This window comes from Ixodes scapularis, unplaced genomic scaffold (assembly GCF_016920785.2).
Source record: "Ixodes scapularis isolate PalLabHiFi unplaced genomic scaffold, ASM1692078v2 PGA_scaffold0__279_contigs__length_252992795, whole genome shotgun sequence".
Lineage (NCBI taxonomy): Eukaryota > Metazoa > Arthropoda > Arachnida > Ixodida > Ixodidae > Ixodes > Ixodes scapularis.
This window is the reverse complement of record NW_024609835.1, coordinates 151,316,281-151,337,907: the sequence shown is the minus strand read 5'-3', so window position 1 is coordinate 151,337,907 and position 21,627 is coordinate 151,316,281. Positions and strand designations below refer to the sequence as shown.

Genomic DNA, 21,627 nt, shown 5'->3' with positions numbered 1-21,627 from the left:
TAACTAACTTTTAAAATTTTCACTTGAGGACTCACAATGTATTCAGAGGATTGAAGATCGACCACAGTATGGTTTCGCCGTGTCGTCAAATTTAGATAAAAAAATTCCTAGTAGGCGTTGCGGGGTCGAGAAATGTCACTTTGGTAAATGGCGTCAAACCGAAACTAATCACAGGAAAAAGCGCAGGAAAAGTTATCGCTCCGCCCTTCCGGGCATGCGATTCCTCATTATCACGACCGGCTCACCTAAGCAAGGGGAGCCGGCCGCGATAATGAGTTGGCTCATTCCCTCGTTTCGTAGCTGAATCGGTTAGACTGAAGTCCCCCATAAAGTGATGTTTGTCTGCCGTTGTTTTTTTCTTTTTAATTAAACTCTGTTCACGAAATTATTAAAACATATCGTTGCATCAACTGTATCTTTTTATAATCAGAACCTGGAATCAAATGTGTAAGGTCTCAATTATGATTTTCTGAAGCCACTATGTCTGGACGGCTTTAAAGCCGAATCTTGTATATGCGTGGGAGAATTAGGTAGACATGACCACTTCTTGGAACGCGCTGCATCTTTATGAAGATGTGTGTTTCCAAGTCATCTCGGAGTGTGACACAAAAAACGTTTACTATTAGGTAAAATAATTGGTACGATTGCGTCGATATCTCGTTTTCATTCCTAAGTGTTCGAAACCCTGGTTTAGCTTTCTTTTTCACAAAGATTGATCTTTCTGAGACTAAGGGAGACAAAGAATAAGTGAGAACGTGGAAAGTGATAGCTGTCTTTAACTCTGTGTTACGTTTACCAAATTCCAGAAGGCCAAGAACACACGATATAATCGATGGTTGCTGGCTGTTACAACCAGAATAAAATTTACATATTGTGGCTCTTGTCGCATCAAATGCGTCGTCTAGAATCGGGAACAGGGTGACACTTCTTTCTCCCTAGCGTATTTTCTATTTAAAAGTGCACTAGACTAACCGCAAAAATTGTTTTAAGTGTCAGAATAGGACATCTGTGTCACAAAATAAACTTCATAAAAAAAAAAAATTACCGCAATACACACCTCGAAAGACATTTTTTATTTTTTATTTAGGAGCAATTCCGAAGCATTCTTTAGTTCGCATACGTCTACGATAAATATAAGCAGGGTTCGCAATGGCTTCTAAGATGCTAAACTACTTAAAAAAAATCATTTTTAAGTGCCGGTTCATTTTACGTGTGTCGTAAATTAACATTTTTCAAACGAAAAAGTTTAGCTCAACATTGGCGTCACGGGACCCATTTTTTGCGGGTGTAAGTCTGAAAAGTGCTACAGTTTCAAGATTTACGCCGATATAGAAGCATGTTTCGGTACGGCTCAAATGTATCTTGCGACCAGACTTGTACGGCACTCAGTAGAAGTAATAAAATTACTTGCAATTAATTACTCTTCGAATAATTTTGTAATCACTTGGCTACATTTATTGGGAAGCAATCACCAGAGTAACTTGGTTACTTTCGGAAGTACTGAAATTACTTTAAACCTTTCCGATTATCCCCTCCCATCTCTAACAGCGCCCTTTGTTCCTACAAGATTTCTACCAAGGAAATCTCGAACCAAGTTTCCGCGACAAAAAGTAATTGTCTACTCAACTTGACGAGGATTCTAACCCAATAATTTGTTTGGTTCTTTAAGACGTATTTTAATGATTTTTCCACCACCTTGAATTTACGTCATTTGTGGGGAAGATGAGGGGTGAGAGATAGGGAATACGATGAGGATGAAATCTTTAAAAATAGTGCCAAATACCGGCTTCTCGAATGAGCTTAAGCAGAGAGTCCAGCACGATCTTTCTGTGCTGCATGTCTCCCGCTGGTCGCGTGAACTCTACGAAAGTTTTGGTTCGATGGCAATTTCCAATAATGGAAATTCCAAAAGCCCCGTTTTTAAACCGGCAGAAAACCACCGTTTTTAAAATCTCAAGTAATCGGAGAAGTAACGGTCAATTTCTTTTCTTTTCGAATAATCAAGCAATCTAGCGAGATGTTTTTTTAAACAATAGTAATTGTAATTGTAATCAATTACTTCTTTCGAACAAGCATGGCAAATTTGATGGCGAGGTATTCACTCCGTAAATATTGCGTAAATTTGGGCGAAAGCCGATTTTATGGCACAAGTGATTCATACATGCACTAAAAATGTTTATTTCCTACAGTTAAGTGTTCCGTTAAAACGGCCACTGTTCCCCTTTAGGTCAGTGCACAGTGCGGCCATTGTTGGTATTGATTGTTCGTTTTAGAGCGCAGCTCTTAGGGGTCCGTTTCCAGCCTGAGCGGCGTCGGCGTAACCGGGGGGGGGGTCACGTGACCCCCGAGGTCACGTGACCCCCCCCCCCTCCCCCCGAGGTCACGTGACCCCCCAGGTCACGCGATTCCCCCCCCCCCCCCCCCCCGAGGTCACGCGACCCCCCTCAGTACCCTTCCCTACTCCTCCTCAAGAGCTGCGCTCCAATTCGGCGTTACAGGGATTTGTAAACGGCTTTAATTTTTTGTTTTACTTTGTTTCTATTTTAAGGCTTTGGTTTCGTTTTCTAGCGATGAATTAATCCATTCAATTTAGCCCCTGTTTACACGTTTACGTATAATTTACTGGTAAGTCCATGCGGCTGATGCGTAAGTTCGAGACAGAATTTTGTCAATTATATATATATTTATAATATAACACGTATATTATGTATCTCAAACTTTCACCAAGTCACAAAAAATAATGTTTACACAGGCTGCACATGCAGATACTTCTGCTCCGTTCTCTGCCTAAAATCTATACAGTTCTAATTATACAATTACTGAGTATATTGCAGACTTTCGTTTGATCAAAATAAAATCAACGCCCGCGAGATGGAATATGGGTTTATTTCAACAACAAAATAAAGAGCCTCGTAAGCATCTCTCGAGAGTCGAAGCTCCTAAGCATTCCATAATATCAGTTCCACCCTTCATTAAAACGCAGGATATAATTTTACATAAGTTAGCCATTCCCCCTCCCCCCCAAGGAAAAAGAAAAAAAAAGAAACAAAAAGAAAAAAGAATATACACCTACATAAATATGCATAAATTCTTCGTGTCACCTTCATTATCTCCTTTAGGCAATCGTTCGATATGTTTAATATCAGGACTAATAATTTTAATGAAATTCGCACAGCCTGTGTGCACACACGCATCACGAACAGGTCTGATTAGATATACAAGGGGCTTTTCCCTTGTTTTTGCTTCGGCTTTTCGTGTGCTTCTGTTTCTTTTTAATTGTTTGTTACCGGTTTAAAGATGGCTTCGAACATAAAGTGTGGCATTTTTTAGGGACTAGCTATTCCTAAATGTATATGGCTGTGCAGCATTCAGTTCCTGAAGTTTCGATAAAGTTCACGGCATTTTCAGCAACAGATGATTTCAACACCAACTGCAGTGCTTTTAGAGCTCGAGAACACAGCTCAAATTATAATATTTGCTAACTGCAGTATTCAAAACCAGTATAATTACAGTTACGCTTGCACGAAAAAATCATCAGTGTATTTAAATTTTAAAAAAAGCGGGCGTGTTCGCGGTTATGATAACCTGGAAGCGACGTCCGCCATTAAATGTTCGCTACCCAGGCTTACGAGTTTTAATAATAATATTATAATGCACTCAGAAAATATTTGCTGTATCCTAAAACATCCAAAAAGACCTCCGTCTTTTTTCCCATAAAGCACAAAACAAAGTTCAACGTAAGGAAAAAAAATATGAGAAGTAATGGGTAATGCAACCTTTCTGAAAAAAAGGGAGACGTGACATTCGCAGGATACTCTAAACCTGCTGTTCCCTACAAACTACATTTTATCCTGAAAACATTGCAAAAAAAAATAATAAATAAATAAATAAGTAGAGCGAAAGAATTCCTGATGTTGCAATATCATATTCCATTTAACCTCGCAGTTTATTTGTTGTTCTGTTCTGGAAGGGACAACACCAAAATACTAAGCCAGAGCTCGACGCGACCACACGAAATTATTTTTCTTTCGTTCTGCGTCCTTTTTGAAAATGTTATTTTTCTACACAGTCTCGTATCATTATTTTTGTTTTACGAACCGACTTATGGAAAGTATCTTGTTTTGAAAATGGTCCTAATCAGTGCAACGCTCATGCGAAGCAACGAAGTGAAATGCGTAAATCTTCGGATAATAGGTTTGTGTAGAAAGCAGTATAAAAGCTTGAGCTTGTGTTGAAATTGAAATATGCTTTTTATGGTCTTAACCTGGATTAATGCTTAAGCTTGCCGGCCTTTGGAAAACATTTCAGAACTGTTTAAATTGTCCAAGTGATAGTATCCCAAACCCGTGTACACAGCTAACAGTTAATTTATTTTGCGAAACCTTGGGTCAGGCTTAGTTCTTAATATCGTTGGTCTCTTCTTCTGCGTGTTTAACATTCTGCTAAGATGTATCGGAATCTTTAGGAGGATCGCTTTCTTTAGAAGTGTTGAGTTCATTCAGATACTATGTAGCCGTGCAGACGAAGTATCATTTCATGCTTTTAAGATATTATGCTACATAAAGATCCAAGGGTGTTTTTTGCTATGCTCTGCTAAACCTACGACAAAACAACTTTAACCTTATTTTTATCATACCAGACGCGTGCGTGTGAGTTTTTTGGAGATTCTGGCAGACTTTGTGAGAACAAAAAATTGTGAAGTACGGTAACAGACACATGATTTGGTTAAAAAACTTTTAAAAGTGGTGTTGTTAAAACCTTGTACATTTCGGAACAGTTCTTTGGAGCTCTACATCAACCTCTGTATAAGTCCAGTAAAGCAGCTATTGCGTCCTAAAATAAACTAGGTAAAAAATAAACTTGACTTAATTTTTCGGAGAAATCAAAAACAGTTGATTTTATTATATGAAGGCTTTGTGTAGAAGATGGGTCATGGACGTCAGACTTGCATTTTATATGCTTCTAGGAAAAATGGTGACGTCAACATTTGGCGGTCTGTTGGCTTATAATATAACCGGTATATATTTCAGTGATTCTTACTATTTATCGCAATATCAGCATTCGCTTGATCAGTTCATTTATCAATTTAAACAACCCCACATTTTGATAGGTCCTATATTTCTATTTATTCAAGTGCTTAAAAGGGTTCATGCAACAATTTTGTGTAGAAAGGTTTCTCACTTTACACAAGCTTATTGGTACTAGTAAGGCCCAAGTATACACATACGCAACGCCACTGAAAAGGAAGCGTTTCTGTTCCAGTGTAATTTCAATGAAAAAAGCGGACGAACGCATGCTTTCAGTCTCTCCTTCGTCAAAATTGATGACGATGTTCCGGGAATCACATTGTTGTGGGAATCGTATCCCGCAGTGAAGATGTTTAAATGCTGCTTATACAGTGGACTCGAACATTGCGTGGGCATTCGATTTTCGCTTGTAACAATCAATGACTCGACATTCATTCGGGTAGTGGCTCGTGTTCAATCACTTAGATGACGGGAATAGCTGAACCTGTCAGTGTGTGGAACACATCACGCGTTCTGTGCTTTGCCAAGTCCGGCTCGTGGCAATCATAAACACTGCCAGACTACGTCGTTGCGGCGGTACGCTGAGCCTGGGTCTCTTTTGGGTAGCATGACAAGACCGCTGGCGTACGGCAGACATTAGGAACGGCTTTTGGAGAGTTAGCCGACAAGCCGAGCATCCAACTTAAGCGCGATCCAAACCAACGCTTCTTTTTGCGCCTGTAGGTCGTGCGGCTGCGGATGTGACGCATTTCGTGGCGTTTTTGCTGTTTCCGGGCGCGCTTTCTGAGTCAGAACCGTGCGCTTTGGTTTGGACGGGCGAAACTTCGGGCGAGCGCGCACGCGCGCACGCAGGCACGAGCGCACAAGCAAAGTGCAACTGCGACAGACTGGCCGGCCAGACGGCGAGAGAAAGAGAGAGAGAGAGATCGCGTTGTCATGTTGGAAGAGAATAAAAGGGGGGGGGGAGGAGAGGGCAGCCAGACGGCGAGAAACGCGGAGCCACAACTAGCTTGCCCTCCACCGATTGGCCGGGACACAGGAGCGTCCTACTACGTCACCGCGCGTTTTTGTGCGCGTTGAGAAAGAAGTTGAAATCAACCAACTTTCTTGTGCGCGCCCGGAAGGAGCGAAGAAGCGGCGCGACGTCACGAAAATACGTCACATCCGCAGCCGCACGACCTACAGGCGCAAAAAGAAGCGTTGGTTTGGATCGCGCTTTAACGACAGGTTATTTTATAGTGAAATGTTCGGATGGAAGCTGACCGCCTCTCGAAAGGTCGGGTTTTTTGTTGAAACCTGAGGGTAAGGAGGAGTCTGTGGGCGGCTCTTCTCCTGGAGGGACCGACGGCAGCCAGACGAGCCATGCCCAAGGTTCAGCTAACTAAGCCTGGGCTAAGCCGTTACCCAAAGTGTTCTTAACCACTGTGAAGGACGGTTTGACAAGCTTTCCACGCCGTCACAAACACAGTGAGATAGGACGAGGACGGTTCCAGGTACCGCAGATTTGCCGTGTCTAGGTTCTTGGATGATTTGGTCGCAGACAGTCGGCGCCGTCTGATTCCCTTCCTCTCACTGTGACTGACAGGTAGCCGAAAGAAAGAGACGCACATTCTCCCACTCCGCCCGTTCGGTACGCAGCGCCGTAGAAGCCAGGCGATTTGACGGGTCATAACAACGTGGACACTTGTTCACGCTGCGAGTTGAGGAGATAAACGATTCTCGTTTTTCCAGAATTTTTATACGACATAACATTTAAAAGCGCCAACAAAGACGAGGACAAAAAGGAAGGCGAACAGGACGAGCGCTTAATCTCAACTGAACATTTATTTAAAAACAGCTAAAGCAAACAACCTCCGACAAAAATACACTGAATCACTCAGTGGCGTCAGTCATCACCACGTGTCAATAAAATCACTCTCTTTTTGGTGCAGAAAAATTGACGGCTGGCTGACGCAGCCTTCAGTGCCCTCGTTCTTTATAGCATGCGCTTCAAGCACTTCCCTCGCAGCTTTTTTACGAGCCCTCCCCACGATCGCGGTGTTTTGAAAGTTGGGCTGGCACAGACAGTCTCTGCAATGAAGAGGCAAGTGTCCTCCAGGTGTTGAGCGCAAAGCCAGGTCATGCTCGCGCATCCTCTCATTTACGCACCGTCCTGTTTGCGAGGGAAGTGCTTGAAGCGCATGCTATAAAGAAGGAGGGCACTGAAGGCTGCGTCAGCCAGCCGTCAATTTTTCTGCACCAAAAAGAGAGTGATTTTAATTGACACGTGGTTATGACTGACGCCACTGAGTGATTCAGCGTATTTTTGTCGGAGGTTGTTTGCTTTAGCTGTTTTTAAATAAATGTTCAGTTGTGAGTAAGCGCTCGTCCTGTTCGCCTTCCTTTTTGTGCGCGTCTTTGTTGGCGCTTTTAAATCTTATATAATGAACCAACTCGCCCGCTTCGCCACTTTAGTTTTATACGACTACTGGTGCGTGGAGAAAAGAAGTAACGCATGCTTCATAGGTCGCGAATATCAAATAAATATTTTAAGCGGTTTTTGCTGAAAATCTTAAAATTGATGCATCGCCCCTTGAAAGACGTTTTACAGTAGTCAATTTATTTCATTTAATTTAATAATGCGGTAGCATCATTAAGCTACTACTCAAGCATTAAAGCTCTGTATATTGGTCTCCTAATGCGTAGTAGATCTGCGCAGTAGACCATTTCAGCTCATTCTGCCTGCACCCCATTGGCCGAGCGTATGCGGTGCGACAGTACGCACTCCTTCACATTCGCACCCTCTTCGAAGGACCTGACGACTTTGACATGATTTAGACGTCGACCTAGAGATCGTCCCAGACGTCGTCTTTGATGTCGCACGCTAGGACGTCGTCCTTAAGGTTTTCGTAGAGGTCTTCCAAGGGGTCGTCCTTGAGATCACCCTAGAGGTCTTCCTAGAGGTTGTCCTAGACGTCGTCCTTGGCATCGTCCTCAAGGTCTTTCTAGAGGTCGTCCGAGAGGTCGCCCCTAAGGTCGCCCCTAAGGTCGCTCTAGAGGTCGTCTTAGAGGCCGTTCTATATATCGTCTTTGACGTCGTCCTCTAGCGCATTGTCCTAGAAGACGTCAAAGACGACGGGAAGACCGACGTCTAGGACGACCTTAAGGGCCACCCTTAGGGTGATCTCAAGGAAGACAAGAATTTAGCGTCGTTTTAGGAGGACGCTAAATTTAACGGGGAGTTTCCCCAATAAATATAGCGAAAAAATTGACATCCCGAAGTATGCACCAATTTAGTTTCCCCGTCAAATGTGGCGGCGTGTGAGAATAAATGCTATCCCACGCATAGATCCAATAGCTTCTACGCATTCGATAGAATTTTAGAAGCCCCTGTGGTTTCTACAAATTTTCCTCCATCGTAAATTTGCTGCCCTGTAGTTGTTCATTACAAAAGTCAATATATTTATTTCAAAAGAAGTAATCGTGGTTAACGTGCTTCTGTTGCACGCTAACATTGAGTCCTGCTGTTTAGTACAGTATAGATGCACTTACTTTTTTTTTGTGTTTAAACACAGTACCAAGAGAGCTTAACGAGCAATCTATTTTCTGGAAAACGTTTACAATTTGCCGGGATCTCCTATATAAAGCTGCTGAAAAGGAACCTTCCGTAAACTTAATACCATTCCGATGAAAGTCTTCTTTGGGAGCCAAGTCCTTCGTCAGCATTTTACCCCATTCTAAGCCTTCCGGAGATTTTTTTTATTTTACTTTTCTGTGACACACGACAATTACCGATTCTTTTGACACGACGGCATACAACGTACCTCGATGTTATTTAAATTATGTGCTCTAAACAGCGTTGAGTTTATCTGGCCTACTGCTTGATTCTGCATAACGGGCTCAAAGACGATGTCATGTTTTTGAGAGGGCCATTTTTGAAATGGTGGTCAGACCAAGACGCTTGGGCCGCTTTGATGACATTCGGAATATGTTCGCGAGGCCTGCAGGCTCGCTTGTTTTCTTTTCCCGCTGTCAGAAAGAAGACGACGCCCGTTTTGTCACCGAGGACGCAGTCACGCGGACTGTCGTTGCTCGGCGCGAATTTGCTTTGTACGGCGGCAGAGCACAATGCGCAGTCACGCGCGTCAAACTGTGTGCACTGTCTGTATGCACATTCATCGACCGCCGCCGCATACAAGTCCGCGTGGCTTCCGCATAAATTTAGACGGAATTCAGAGAACGGAAGAACAGAAGAACATAACATTGGACCAGGAAATTGAATTCATGCAAGCTGAGAATCCACCCTAAAATTCAAAGCAAGAGCATTTTATTGTAATGTAGATATATCTGCTTGCTGTTGCTCGGCTGTGACTGTTGAACAAACTGCTGTTCCTTTCTTTTCTCCTTTGTCTATGGGCGCGCGTGCATGTGTGCGCGCATTCGTATGTTTTGTGTGCGTGTGTGTGTATCTGGTGATGTACACGAGGGTACCGTGTTTTCTGGTTCGTAAGTCGTATCCTTCTATGTACGTAAGTTATTATAAGTTAAGTTATTATACAGGGTGTGGTTTTTAAGATTTACATATTTGTTTTTAAAAAATAGAGCCATAAAGCTATTCTAATGCGGAGTAAGTCGGCTCATTAACTGGCATGTTTTATTCAAATTTGTGCAAAAAACAATCTTATCCTTCCAATTAGAAACGTTTTGAGCGTCAGCGAAAACCGTTAAATCAGGATTTTAGAAATACTTGGAGCACGTGGGAGGGACGGAGGTCCCCTAAAGTTATCACTCGTGCAGCACGAGCAAGGCTACCGGTGTGATCACGCGCCCGCATGAGTATTCCGTCTCTTATCATTCGCGTTTTTTCACTCCCAGTCTTGTGCCCGTCGCACGAGTGGAACTTTTAAACCGAGGTCACACTACTTATACATCACACAAAGCACAGCCTGCGCACAGATTCGAACACGAGTCACCGCGTGATCCGTGTTTCGAATAACGCGTGGCAATGTGTTCAAGGAAAAACTTGGCACGAGGCCTTCGAACCACGGATATATGGAGTATTTATTCACTGGCGGCCATAGCTGTGTGCGCGGCTGCTGAGCGCCTGCTGATAGTGAGCTTCGGCAGTGCTTTTGCAACCTGCGTTCCCTACCATCACCACTGCCGGTCCCAGCAGGCTATAAATGTGTGGTCGTTTTGAGCATGCGCTCTAAACATCGACCTCAAATATGGCGTCCAGTGAACCTATTGCGGTGAGTCGTGTTTGACGACAGTCTTCTGGTATGATGTATGAGCAGTGGGACACCGGCTTCACTGCACAATTGCGCTTTTCACGCGCTCACAGTCTGTTAAAATGACCGATTTCGTAGTTTTCTTTGGCGATCACCAAGTTTCTGTTTCGAACCTTATGTTTCTTTTCTCTGATTGGCAAGATAATGAACACATCTTTTTTTACTTATATGACTTATCGTGACGGTTAGCCCCCTATATTAGAGAGTTTTAGGGAACCGTTTTTGCACATCCGATACGGTACGATGGGCTCTCCGGTACGAACTGCGCATGCGCCTGTCTTCTGCGACCTTACCGTAATGCGCTGTTGGAACCGTAAGGCACGACCGGCACGACCAATGGCCGACATGGACGGTCTCGCTTCGTTAGCAAAACGGCTATTTCGCTGGCGGAGAGAGCGTGCCGTGGCTCCAAACATGAATAAAATAACTCGTGGCAGTGCCTAGCAGGAGCGCCATGTGTGACAGCAAGTCCATAAAGTTTGAGTCAGCAAAAAAGAAAAAGAATAAAAAACAGAACGCAATAGGACTTTTTTAATCGCAATAAATTGGTGTTTAGCGCAGCCAAAAATCGTCTGCTCGGTAGCTCAGTCGATTGGAGCGCCAATTTCTTGAGCTGTAGAGGACCGGTAGTGGAGAGTTCGAATCCCGCTGGCCCAAAACAATTTTTTTTTTTTTTTACATATATGTTTTTTTTTTATACAAACATTGGATGTGAACTTTGAGCACTTATCACCCGTTTTTTACAGCTGCTGTTATGACAGGATTATCTGTAGTGGCAACAGAGTGTGCAACAGCCTTCTGCATCAAGGCTCTGGATACTTTTTAGTTTAAAAATGTTGCATGAATTAAAAATTTCTGTACAAATGCTAATCACATATATCCTATAAAACGAGCCCTTTGAATATTTGGTGATAGTTTTAATAAGTGTACAGCAGTAAAGTTACAGGTTTTCCTTTATATTTTCTTCGTGGTCGTACCGTACACGGCGCAACGATCGGTACGCGTGCGTACGACCGTGATCGTCTGCTACCTGTACCGTAAGAGAGCAACATGAGCGCCGCATCTACCTCCGTCCCTCCGCCTCCTCCTCGCAAGAGATTTACAGTAGTAGACAACATCTTCCTACTTCAGGAGCTGCTAGGCGCTACTCCTTTTTCGCTCCAGCACTTTGGAATGACGCCGCGTTGAAAAAGAACTTATCGTTGCGAGGAGCGAAGGAACGGATTGACCTCCTCGTAAATAAAATAGAGATTTAAGACGTACTGAAAGATACGTCATTTCAAAAATATACACACTGTATGGAAAGTAACGAATTCCCAGAGTCCCTTATGAATATAGAATCCACTAGGGTACTAAAAAGGAAACTAAGGAATTGGTGTCAAGCATTTGAGCTGTAGATATCGTAGCCTAACCGTTGGAGATATTTCGTACTTTTATTTCATGGTTGCGTGAGTAGACTTGGCTATAAACACCTATATTTCATGCTCTAAAGTGTTCCTTTTTGTATTTATTTGTGCTGCTAATTTTGTGTTCCTTTCATTTTTTTTTTTGTGCTGCTGAGTGTTTTCTTTTTTTTGTAACATGTATTGTAGTTGGTCGCCTGATCCCACATGCAAGCAGAATGCTGCTTTTGTGGGCCAGCTCTTTATTTTGTATGACTTGATCTTAAAATAAAAATTGAATTAAATTGAAAATTGAATTGAAAATTGAATTGAATTAGCTTTGTACAAGAAAAATGACCGCATCAACTTGAGAAAGTGAGTATATTTTGGTTATTTTTGTATTTTCTTCGAGATTTAATATTTCTAGTTTTATTTCTCCATAGCTTTCTTAATACTCGATCCTGCATTGGGCCTCGAGGGAAAAAGACAGGATCGCTAGCAGACGACTTCGAATGTTGATGATAAGCGCGCGCGAGCGTGTTCTTGTGCCAAATCGAGTTTGCTTTCGGCAACGTTTCAGCATATCAGGACGTGGTTGGTGTAAACATCATATTTGTTGATGTAAAACACCGAAGTTTGCCCGCTGAGAACGCATGATGTATTTGAAAACAAGTTACCATGTACGGTCGAGGCATTATTTTATTCCCCAAGTATATAAATCTGGTAAACTGAAAGAAAAAAAAAACCAAAATACGCTGGCACATCATTCGTGGTATCCGCACATCATTCCAGGTATCAAACTTTTTTCTTTACTCAAAAGCTACGCCAAGTTGAACGTTCTATGCCTTGCCGCTAACAAGCGCCTTCTCTTAGTGTATCGGTGCTCGGTGGCACCCGAAAGAAATGCGACTGACTCCGTGTCACGGCAAACCAAAAAGAATGTTTATTCACTCGTGCCCCTGCACAAGTCACGGGCCCCACGGCACGCGCGTGCGTGCCTCGCTTATAGAAAGCGGGAAGTTCAAAAGAGACTCACGCCACACTTAGTGCGCAGACAGTCGTACAAAATCACTTTTTCTAAATTGCTTTCGCTGAATAGAGCCAACTCCAAGCCATGGTCAAAAAGATCGAGCGCCATTGTTGTCGGAAAGCTCGTCTGCTTCTTTAGCAGACGAACATTTTAGAACTTCGCCGTGCTAGGGGCGACACGCCGCGGTGCGCCAGTTTTTGTATTACGGAAGCGCATTCATTCCAGTAAAAAAACGAGACGAACTATAAGTAGGTATACTATTTTTTTGGTTCTCTATATATTTAGGGTGCGATCTTTATTTACTTGAGTTTCTGCGAGTTGTACAAACAAACGCAAATTTGTCTTTTCTCGATGAGGCGGATGCAGGTTTCCGTTGCCAGGGGGCGCGACCTGTACCGATCGTCTGCTATCGTCTGCAAATACGGTTCCCCCAAAGCCGTTTCAGGGCACACGATCGGTCCACACGCCCGATCCAAGGTATCGATCGTTTTTGTTTATCGATCGTATTTTGTTCCGGTTCCCTAAAACTCTCTATTATGTCCCCTTGACCGTACGTATCACCTGCACAAACTGCACTAGTAGAGCTTTCGTTAATTTTTTTTTTTAACGAATTTGTAAAACCTATAGGAATGGCAGTCTGTATGATCAGCACCTTTCTATAAGTAGCACCTTTGCGCTGTTGCTACGGTGAAACTGAATTGATACAAAGCAGGCATCGATCAAGCAAAGCATCGATCGTAAAATATAGCCTCCTTAACCTATAAGTTTTTTGTTTGTTTTTTAATCACATATAAGTCGCATTTTTTTATAGAACGCACACGAAGTAATTTGCGAAAGATGCGTGACTTGTACATTCGAAAATGCGGAGGTTGAGTCCTTGTCTTTTACTATTTTATTATTTTTGTGGATACCTGGCTCTAAAGGTAAGAATAGAAACGAAACACATATATATATATATATATATATATATATATATATATATATATATATATATATATATATATATATATATATATATATATATATATATATATATATATATACAACACGGGCACTTCACACCATCGTACGTGGTCTCCGAGGAGGATATGGACAAATATGTGCAGATGAATGAACCGTACTTAATCCAATGAATCAAAGAATCAAAGTTTCCAGGAACTCGCCGAAAGCCAAAAATTCATTGGATTAAGTACGGTTCATTCATCTGCACATATTTGTTCATATATATATATATACATATTTAATGGGAATCAGTGAAGATTCAGAAGTACAGCCTTATTAATATTGGAAACGAAGAGGGGAGAAAGCGATTGTTGATATAACAGATAAATTAAATTTTACAGATAGATGAAAGAAGTTATAAAAAAATAAAAGGATGGCTGTACAATTTCATGTCCCAGAATCTTAGGGTATTGGCGAAATGGTGAGTAGCTTTTAGTTGTAAACGATTTCGCAAATTTTAAGAAGAATTTAGGTCTAAAAATTTCCAATTGAAGCAACCACCTTCAGCATGGACGACATAACCATCGTTCATAAAATAAAAGAAGAAACTAAAATATTGTCGAAATATGAAACCATTTTTAAAAAAAGTGAGATTACCTTGTTCTCTAAAGAATGAGATAAAAAGAAGCAATCGCCGCACAAGAACTTAAGCACTAAAAATGGTACAATCTCGCTTAATAAAACGAAGCTTAAGTGCCAGTGGCGTCAGAAGGGGGGTGCGGGGGGGGGGGGGGGGCGGACCGATCATGGTGCAGCACTCAGGGGGGTGTCGCGGCGGGCGACGAGAGGAGGGGGGGGGGGGGTCGCTGCGGGCCCCGGGGGGGGGGGGGGGGGGGAGTCGAAACGGAGCACGCGAGAGAGGGGTGGGGGTGTCTTGGCAGGCCACCGCTTTGGGTGCCGCTGACCCTAGTGACGCCACTCTTAAGTGCTGAAAAGAAAGTTGAAAAATTGGTTTTATATAAAATGTAGTTTATGTTTTTCTTTCTTTTGTATATAATTAAACCTAAACAGCGTGTTTGCAAATAAAAAGAAAAAGCATTTTGACTTGACTTGGCATTGAACGTTCAATTTTATGTATCTTGTGCTTGTGTTTCTGGCGCTTATTGTGTCAGCCTGATGCACGAACTAGCCCATACACAATTTTGTTATCTAAATTGTACCGGGTGATTTGTCCTCCCCTGCTTTTGTGGGGAACAAGCTTTCAGGAATGCTTAGGGTGCAACAGTTCAGCCAGGAACAAAGCGCCCAAGTATAATAATTGCTTCAACCAGACGTTGAAAATCAAGGTTCTGATATAATTCATGCCAAACTAAAAATTCCTACAGGGACACGACTGAGGGAGTTATGAAATGAACAAAACAAATGTTTCCCCTCTTCAGAATCTCAAACATAAAAAGAAGCATAAAAAGGACACACGCAAGCAGGCTATCATGCATTGTTGCATAATTTATTTTGGAAGGCGACGCAAATCGCGCTCTAGGAGCTGAGACCGCAATAAAAAGAGTGCCCACGCCATCTCAGCAAAGTCTGCATCAACAACAACGTCGTCTGACTTGACACGTTAAAAAAGGAGAAGACGCGTCGCTCCAATGAGAGACCCTTCAAAATGCTAGGAATAGACAAAAACAACAACAAAAAACATAGATATGGAAATGGTAGGTTATTGCTTTCAGGAGCAGCCCGTGTATGTCTTCGTCCACATGTGGAAATCTCGCGTGCCGCAATAACTTCGAAACCGTGTTACGCAATCAAATGCTGAGTTTGAGTGCACCGTGCCTGTGTGCTCAATAGTTGAACGCCTTCTTATTTCAGGTAAAAAAAAAAACAGTCACGCATCAACGCCAGAAAAGCTGCCACTGGTCAAAACATTAGGACAAGGTCTTTAATGTGCCAGCACTTTTCCGTCCTATGTGAATCTGTAATGGCTGGGAAATGTGCAATTACTTGAGCCAAACCAAATGTTTTCGTCAAATCCAGCTTTTTATTGGGAAGTACAAAACTTTTGTGTGACTTTTATATAATATGTAACGCATTTATTTTCAAACATAGGAGCACGTTTGGTCTACGGAGCACGTTCTTTCTAGTTTTATTTGAGTACCGCATACGTTTCGCTCAGAAAAAATCTGGAACGGCTGTGTCATAAGTAACCAAAATTAGATGTCATGAATGTGTACTCAGCGAGAGGCCTATATGCCATTTAAATATGGCAACAATAGTTCTATATGTGTGCGTCTCACCTTGGCTATGCCCGCGCCGAGTTAGCACAGAGGTGGGCTCGGCGGAGGTGACGCGTGGGCATACCCAACTTGGTCTGCCCGGGCGTTGCCCTCGTGAAACCCACCACGGTTATGCGGGGTCAGAGTTTGCACAGAGATCGACTCAATGAGGACAGCGCGTGGGCATGATCAACTTGAGCTGTCCATGCAATGCCCTCGTGGGTCGCTCCTCGGTTTTACGAAGGATGAATAAGCAGAGAGGTGGTTTCCAAGGGGCATGCCCAACTTGGACTGCCCATGTAATGCCCCCGTCGGTCCCTCCTCAGCTACACGAGGGAAGAGTTAGCAGAGAGGCGGGCTCCACGGGGCAGGCCCCCCAACTTTTCACCTGGGCTACACCAGAGCAGAGTTAGCAGAAATTTCAGCTCCATGGTGTACCGCGTGGGCCCTTCCCCCTCCCCTGTGGGCCCTTCCCCCTCCTCCCCCTAAGAGGGCAGAGTTAGCAGAAAGGTCGTCTCCACGGGGCATGCCCAACTTGGGCTGCCCATGCAATGCCGCCATGGGTCCCTCCTCGGTTATATGAGGGCAGAGATAACAAAGAGGTAATCTCCACGGGGCTTACCAGCTTGAGCTGCTTATGCAATGAACTCATGGGCCCCCCTTTGCTAAACGTGGGCAGAGTTAGCAGTAAGGTGGGCTCCACGGGGCATACTCAGCTTGGGCTACCCATGCAATGCCCCAATGGGTCCCTCCTCAGTTATATGAAGGCAGAGATAACAAAGAGGTGGCCTCCACGGGGCTGTCCAACTTGAGCTGCTTATACAATAAACCAATGGGTTCCCCTCTGCTAAACGTGGGCAGAGTTAGCAGAAAGGTGGGCTCCACGGGGCATACCCAATTTGGGCAGCCGATGCAATGCCCCCATTGGTCGCTCCCCGGTTATATGAGGGCAGAGCTAACAAAGAGGTGGTCTCCACGGGGCTGTCCAACTTGAGCTGCTTATCCAATGAATCCATGAGTCCCCCTCCGCTAAACGTGGGCAGAGTAAGCAGAAAGGTGGGCTCCACGGGGCATACCGAACTTGGGCTGCCCATGCAATGCCTCCATGGGTCCCTCCTCGGTTATATGAGGACAGACATAACAAAGAGGTGGTCTCCAAGGGGCTGTCCAACTTGAGCATCTTATGCAATGAACCCTTGGGTCCCCCTCTGCTAAACGTGGGCAGAGTTAGCAGAAAGGTGGGCTCCACGGGGCATACCCAACTTGGGCTGCCCATGCAATGCACCTGTGGGTTCCACCTCGGCTATACGGAAGCAGAGTTAGCACAAAGTTGAGCTCCACGATGTACCGCTAAGCATATGTAACAGGGAGTACCCTTGCTATGTCCCTGTGTGTTCCTCCTCGGCTATACGATGGCAGAGTTAGCACAGAGATGGGGTTTACAGGGCATGCCAAGATTGAACTGCCCATGCACTGCCCCCGTGGGATCCTCATCTGCTATGGGAGGGTAGAGTTAGCAGACAGGTGGACTCCACGGGATATGCCCAACTTCCCTATTGAAAATATTTCTAAAGGGCCCGTCAGCCTTGAAGGATTATGGGACCTCACAGGCCTTCAAAACCCTTCAAAAATACCCTACAGAAAAACCCTTCAAAGATACCCCATAAAAAAAACCTTTAGCCCCACAGCCCTTCAACCCGTCAGACCCTTTAGCCCATCAACCCTTTAGACCCCCAAATGACTGTGAACCATAGACAAAAATGCAGGTCAAAACACTGAAAATTTATTGCCGACATTTAGTTTTATATGCATATTAAAACTCAAAAAGCAACGCTTGTTCAAACCCGGCGCAAGGAGCTGTAGACGAAAGGGATCACATCAAACAGGGACAACTGACATCCTTATCACAAAGAAAAATACCTTTCAAAGTACTCAGAATGCCGCTGGGTATATTCCTGATGTACGGTAGTTCAGCTAATAAAACCGAGCGGGTGCACCTTACGGACACATACACAGTCTCAGTAAGCACGTTTAGCGAAAACCACCAACTCGTAAGCAGCACCCGCCGCCGTTGAGAAATCCCGAGCACAGTCACGGTTTCGTCCATGATGACATCGCGCCGGAGTCTTCGGCGTATTTTTCGCTCGCTGGTCTGAAGTCGGACGGACGAAGAGGCGCAAGGAACAAGTCCGGACAGCGGCCGTCATCCACTGTCTCAACACCCACAGTGCCATAATCCCGGTGCGCTGGCACAACATGCGGTGGGACGCTGACCCCGACTGCCAGGCTTTGCAGCGAGTAAGCCGACACCGGCCACCATCTCCTTGAATGCGCTGAACACAATGGCGCTCGAGCGGTGCTGAAGGCGGCCTGCGCCGAACTATGGTTCACCTGCGGTACCAAGAAAGAAACTGCACGGATTAAAACAGACCAAGGGGCGAGCCCTCAAAACCATGCATGCTCACCTTCCTGGAGGAAATTGGTCCGCTCCAAACATCCCGGCTCGTGGGATAACCGGAACCGCACACGAGCAGAGAGAAAATGGCTATGGCCTCCCCCGCTTGCACACACCACCCTCCTCCCCCCGACCGCTGGCCTGGCAGCCATGCACCCTCTCCCCATCACCGGGCGGAGAGAGGCGATTGCTTTTTGGGGACAGTCCCCCGTGGGGGGACCGGTTCCCGGAACGAGTCGCTCCCGCGTGCGTCCCTGTTCCTGGAAAGCGCGCACCGCTCTCGGCTTGTTTTTTTTTTTCTTTTCTTTTTTTCTTGCTTTCTTTTTTTTTTTTATGCATGGTTGCACGTATTTCGCCTCGAGCGGACAGGATTGCGTTCGCCTCAGACTCGTCGCCCCTGTGAGGCAGACCAAGTTCTAGGCTGTATAAACACACACACAACCCAATTTTTTTCAAAACACCGCTCGGCCAACACCACTCGGCCCGCGGCTCGTCAATTCTCCACATGGGCGGTCGCCCTCAGTAGCCTCTTTCGCGACCGAACACCCGGACAGTGACAGACGGGTCCAGGAGCCCACTCGTATTTGATAGAAGAGCAGTAATAAAAATCTGACCGTACTCACACACGATCGGCATTCTCCAAATACCTATTTTTTCCCCCGTAGCGTACAATAAGCAGCTATGTTCATTAATTCTGCGAAATGTGTTTTTTCCACCTGGGCCGTTGCCCACAGACATATCAAGAGGCCTGAAGGTTTTCCCAACCCCATTAGAAAAGTTCTTGACAGGCTTTCAGACATTTCAAGGCATCGTAAAGGGGACTTTAGACATTTCAGGAGAGCCTCTGACGGGGCCAGTGAACCCACCAGGAAATATCGGTGTCCCCGTCAAACATCTCAGAAATTCCTGAAGTCCCCTTCACACCCTTTAAAAAAATCCTGAAGTCCCATCAGAGCGATTTTCAATAGGGTTGTTCTGCTCATGCAATTTAACCGTGGGTCCCTCCTCGGCTGTACAACGGCAGAGTTAGTGGTCTCGCCCCAGCACTCGATCGTGCTGTTTCGCCGACATCGATGCTAGCCTTCTTCTATTTCGTTTTGGCAACAAGTTCATCCCATTAAGCGTTTAATTTCCTTTAGTCATTCGTCGCCTCGTCATTTGACAGTCCTGACAATACCATTTGACGATTCAAAAACAATTTTATCCTCGATACGTAGCCCAGGCCCGTGAATTAGGCCTCAGTCTTTAATGCAATTGCTTGGAAACACTCCTTTGAATGTTGTAATTATGTGTTCGTTTATTCGTTCATATATTTATTTATTTATTGGTTCCCACCAATAGCAATATGCCTTCCTGGTGGCGCGTCACTTCATAAACGAAAAAGGAGATACACGCAAGCATCAAAAGCTAACATTACTCAAACAAAAATACTGAAGTTAAGAAATACCGATAGTCGCAGATATCGTGGTGTAGCCATAAAAATATTTCATACCTTTCTGAAGCCCCACGATAATATATGTCTTTATTTACTACACGCGTTTCTCCAATATACTTCAAGCCATCCGTGAACACCTATTTTATTTTGTCAGGGATACCCGAAATGAACAAAAAGCTTCCACAACGCCAGATGTGCCAGAAGCGTTAAAACTCAATATAATAGCAATGCATATTGTTTTTTTCGTTATGTGAGTGGTGACGATCAAAAACTACGCGTGAAATCGAGCCAACTCCGTACAGTAGACACCACTCTTCATGGCGTCAGGGGAGAGTTTTTTTAACAATACTTACGGCCGAAGAGCTGACAGCAAGAAAGAAGAAGCACAAGACAGATGCACTTCACCGTAATAAACCCGATAGCGGACATTCCTTGTCGCATGATATTTCGCGTGAGAGCTCAATACAACCGACTTGTTTTCTCTTTCTTAGAGCGCAGCTCCTAGGCGGACCGTTTCCGGCATGAGCGCCGTCGCCGTCTTCGTTGTCGCAGTCGGCGTAACCGCGCGTTCCATTATGGGACGTCTCCTATAATGACGTCACACGCGACGTCAGGTGTGGCCATTCGTTGCATTATGGAACGTTCCCATATTGACGTCACACGTGGCGTCAAGTGTGGCCTGCGCGTTGCATTATGGGACGTTTCCCATAATGATGTCACACGTGACGTCACGTGTGACGTCACGGGAAGGAGGAGGGCATAAGGAGGGGGAAAAGTAGGAGAGGAGGGAGGAGGAGGAAGGGGGAGGAGGAGGAGAGATGCCAGTTACCCGGTGTGCGGGCAAGTGATATCACCATTCATAAATCACAGAGGGGCAAGTATGAAAGTGTGGTGTACTCGTTATCCAAGTGGTCATCTACATTGGGTATCTCTTTGGCACCTCAGACGAAGTTGGCAAATTTTGTGCAGCCAAGGTAGACAACGGCTTGCTCGTGGTAGCACTGTATCTCTCGCCTACAGCACTCACCAAATATTTCGTGCAAGACAGAAAAAAAACAAAAAACTTCATACGATTCATGCAGGAAGATATCCCATTGGCTCTGAGGGACGTGCACTCACTGTTCTGCTGTGCCATCTCGGGGCTAATGTTAAGGAAATCAAAAACGCCGAGCAGTCTTTGACAGAGCCCACAGCAAGTAGGATGTCATCGAGAGTATAACGTGCCTCGTTCAAGTGTTAACTCTAACGCTGTTTCGTTCTCCAGCCTTGATCCTGCTTTTGTTTCCTGGCACCTACATAGGAGCTTAGACAGTGTGGATCTTCCAGATGTGAGAACTATATTTCCTTTCTCCGGAGAAGCGGTGAGCGAGAGTACCACAATATATATTTATCTTTCTCAGATTGTTTAGCACGGTATATCGCAAAATCAAAATACCTCAAGAGAGGAGCAGGAGGAGAAGGAAAGGAGGGGAGGAGGAGGAGCAGAGGACGAGGGGAGGGGCACGGGAGGAGGAGAGGGTATGCATAAGGAGGAGGGGCCTACCCTCCCCTCAAAACCCTCTCCTCCTCTTCCTCAAGAGCTGCGCTGTAATTCGGCATTACAGGGAGTTGTAAAAGTCTTTCATCATTTTTTAAATTTCCTTTTACATTGTTTGTAAATTTAAAACGTAACGGGTGATGTGCAGCCGTCACTCTCGATCTTTCTGAACGATAAAACTATGCATGTTCTTCTTTACAAGACACTGAACCCAAAAATAATTGTGCACTATGTGGGTTCAAGATTATGTTCCCTCTAGTAACCCGCAAAGTT

The 21,627-nt window shown here is 44.6% G+C and overlaps 1 protein-coding gene across 2 annotated transcripts in view; it reads left to right on the top strand.

Annotated features, from left to right (window-relative positions):
• LOC8030101 (hemicentin-2) overlaps positions 1-21,627 on the top strand; it is a 682,796-nt gene that overhangs the window by 652,810 nt on the left and 8,359 nt on the right. The window lies entirely within an intron of this gene.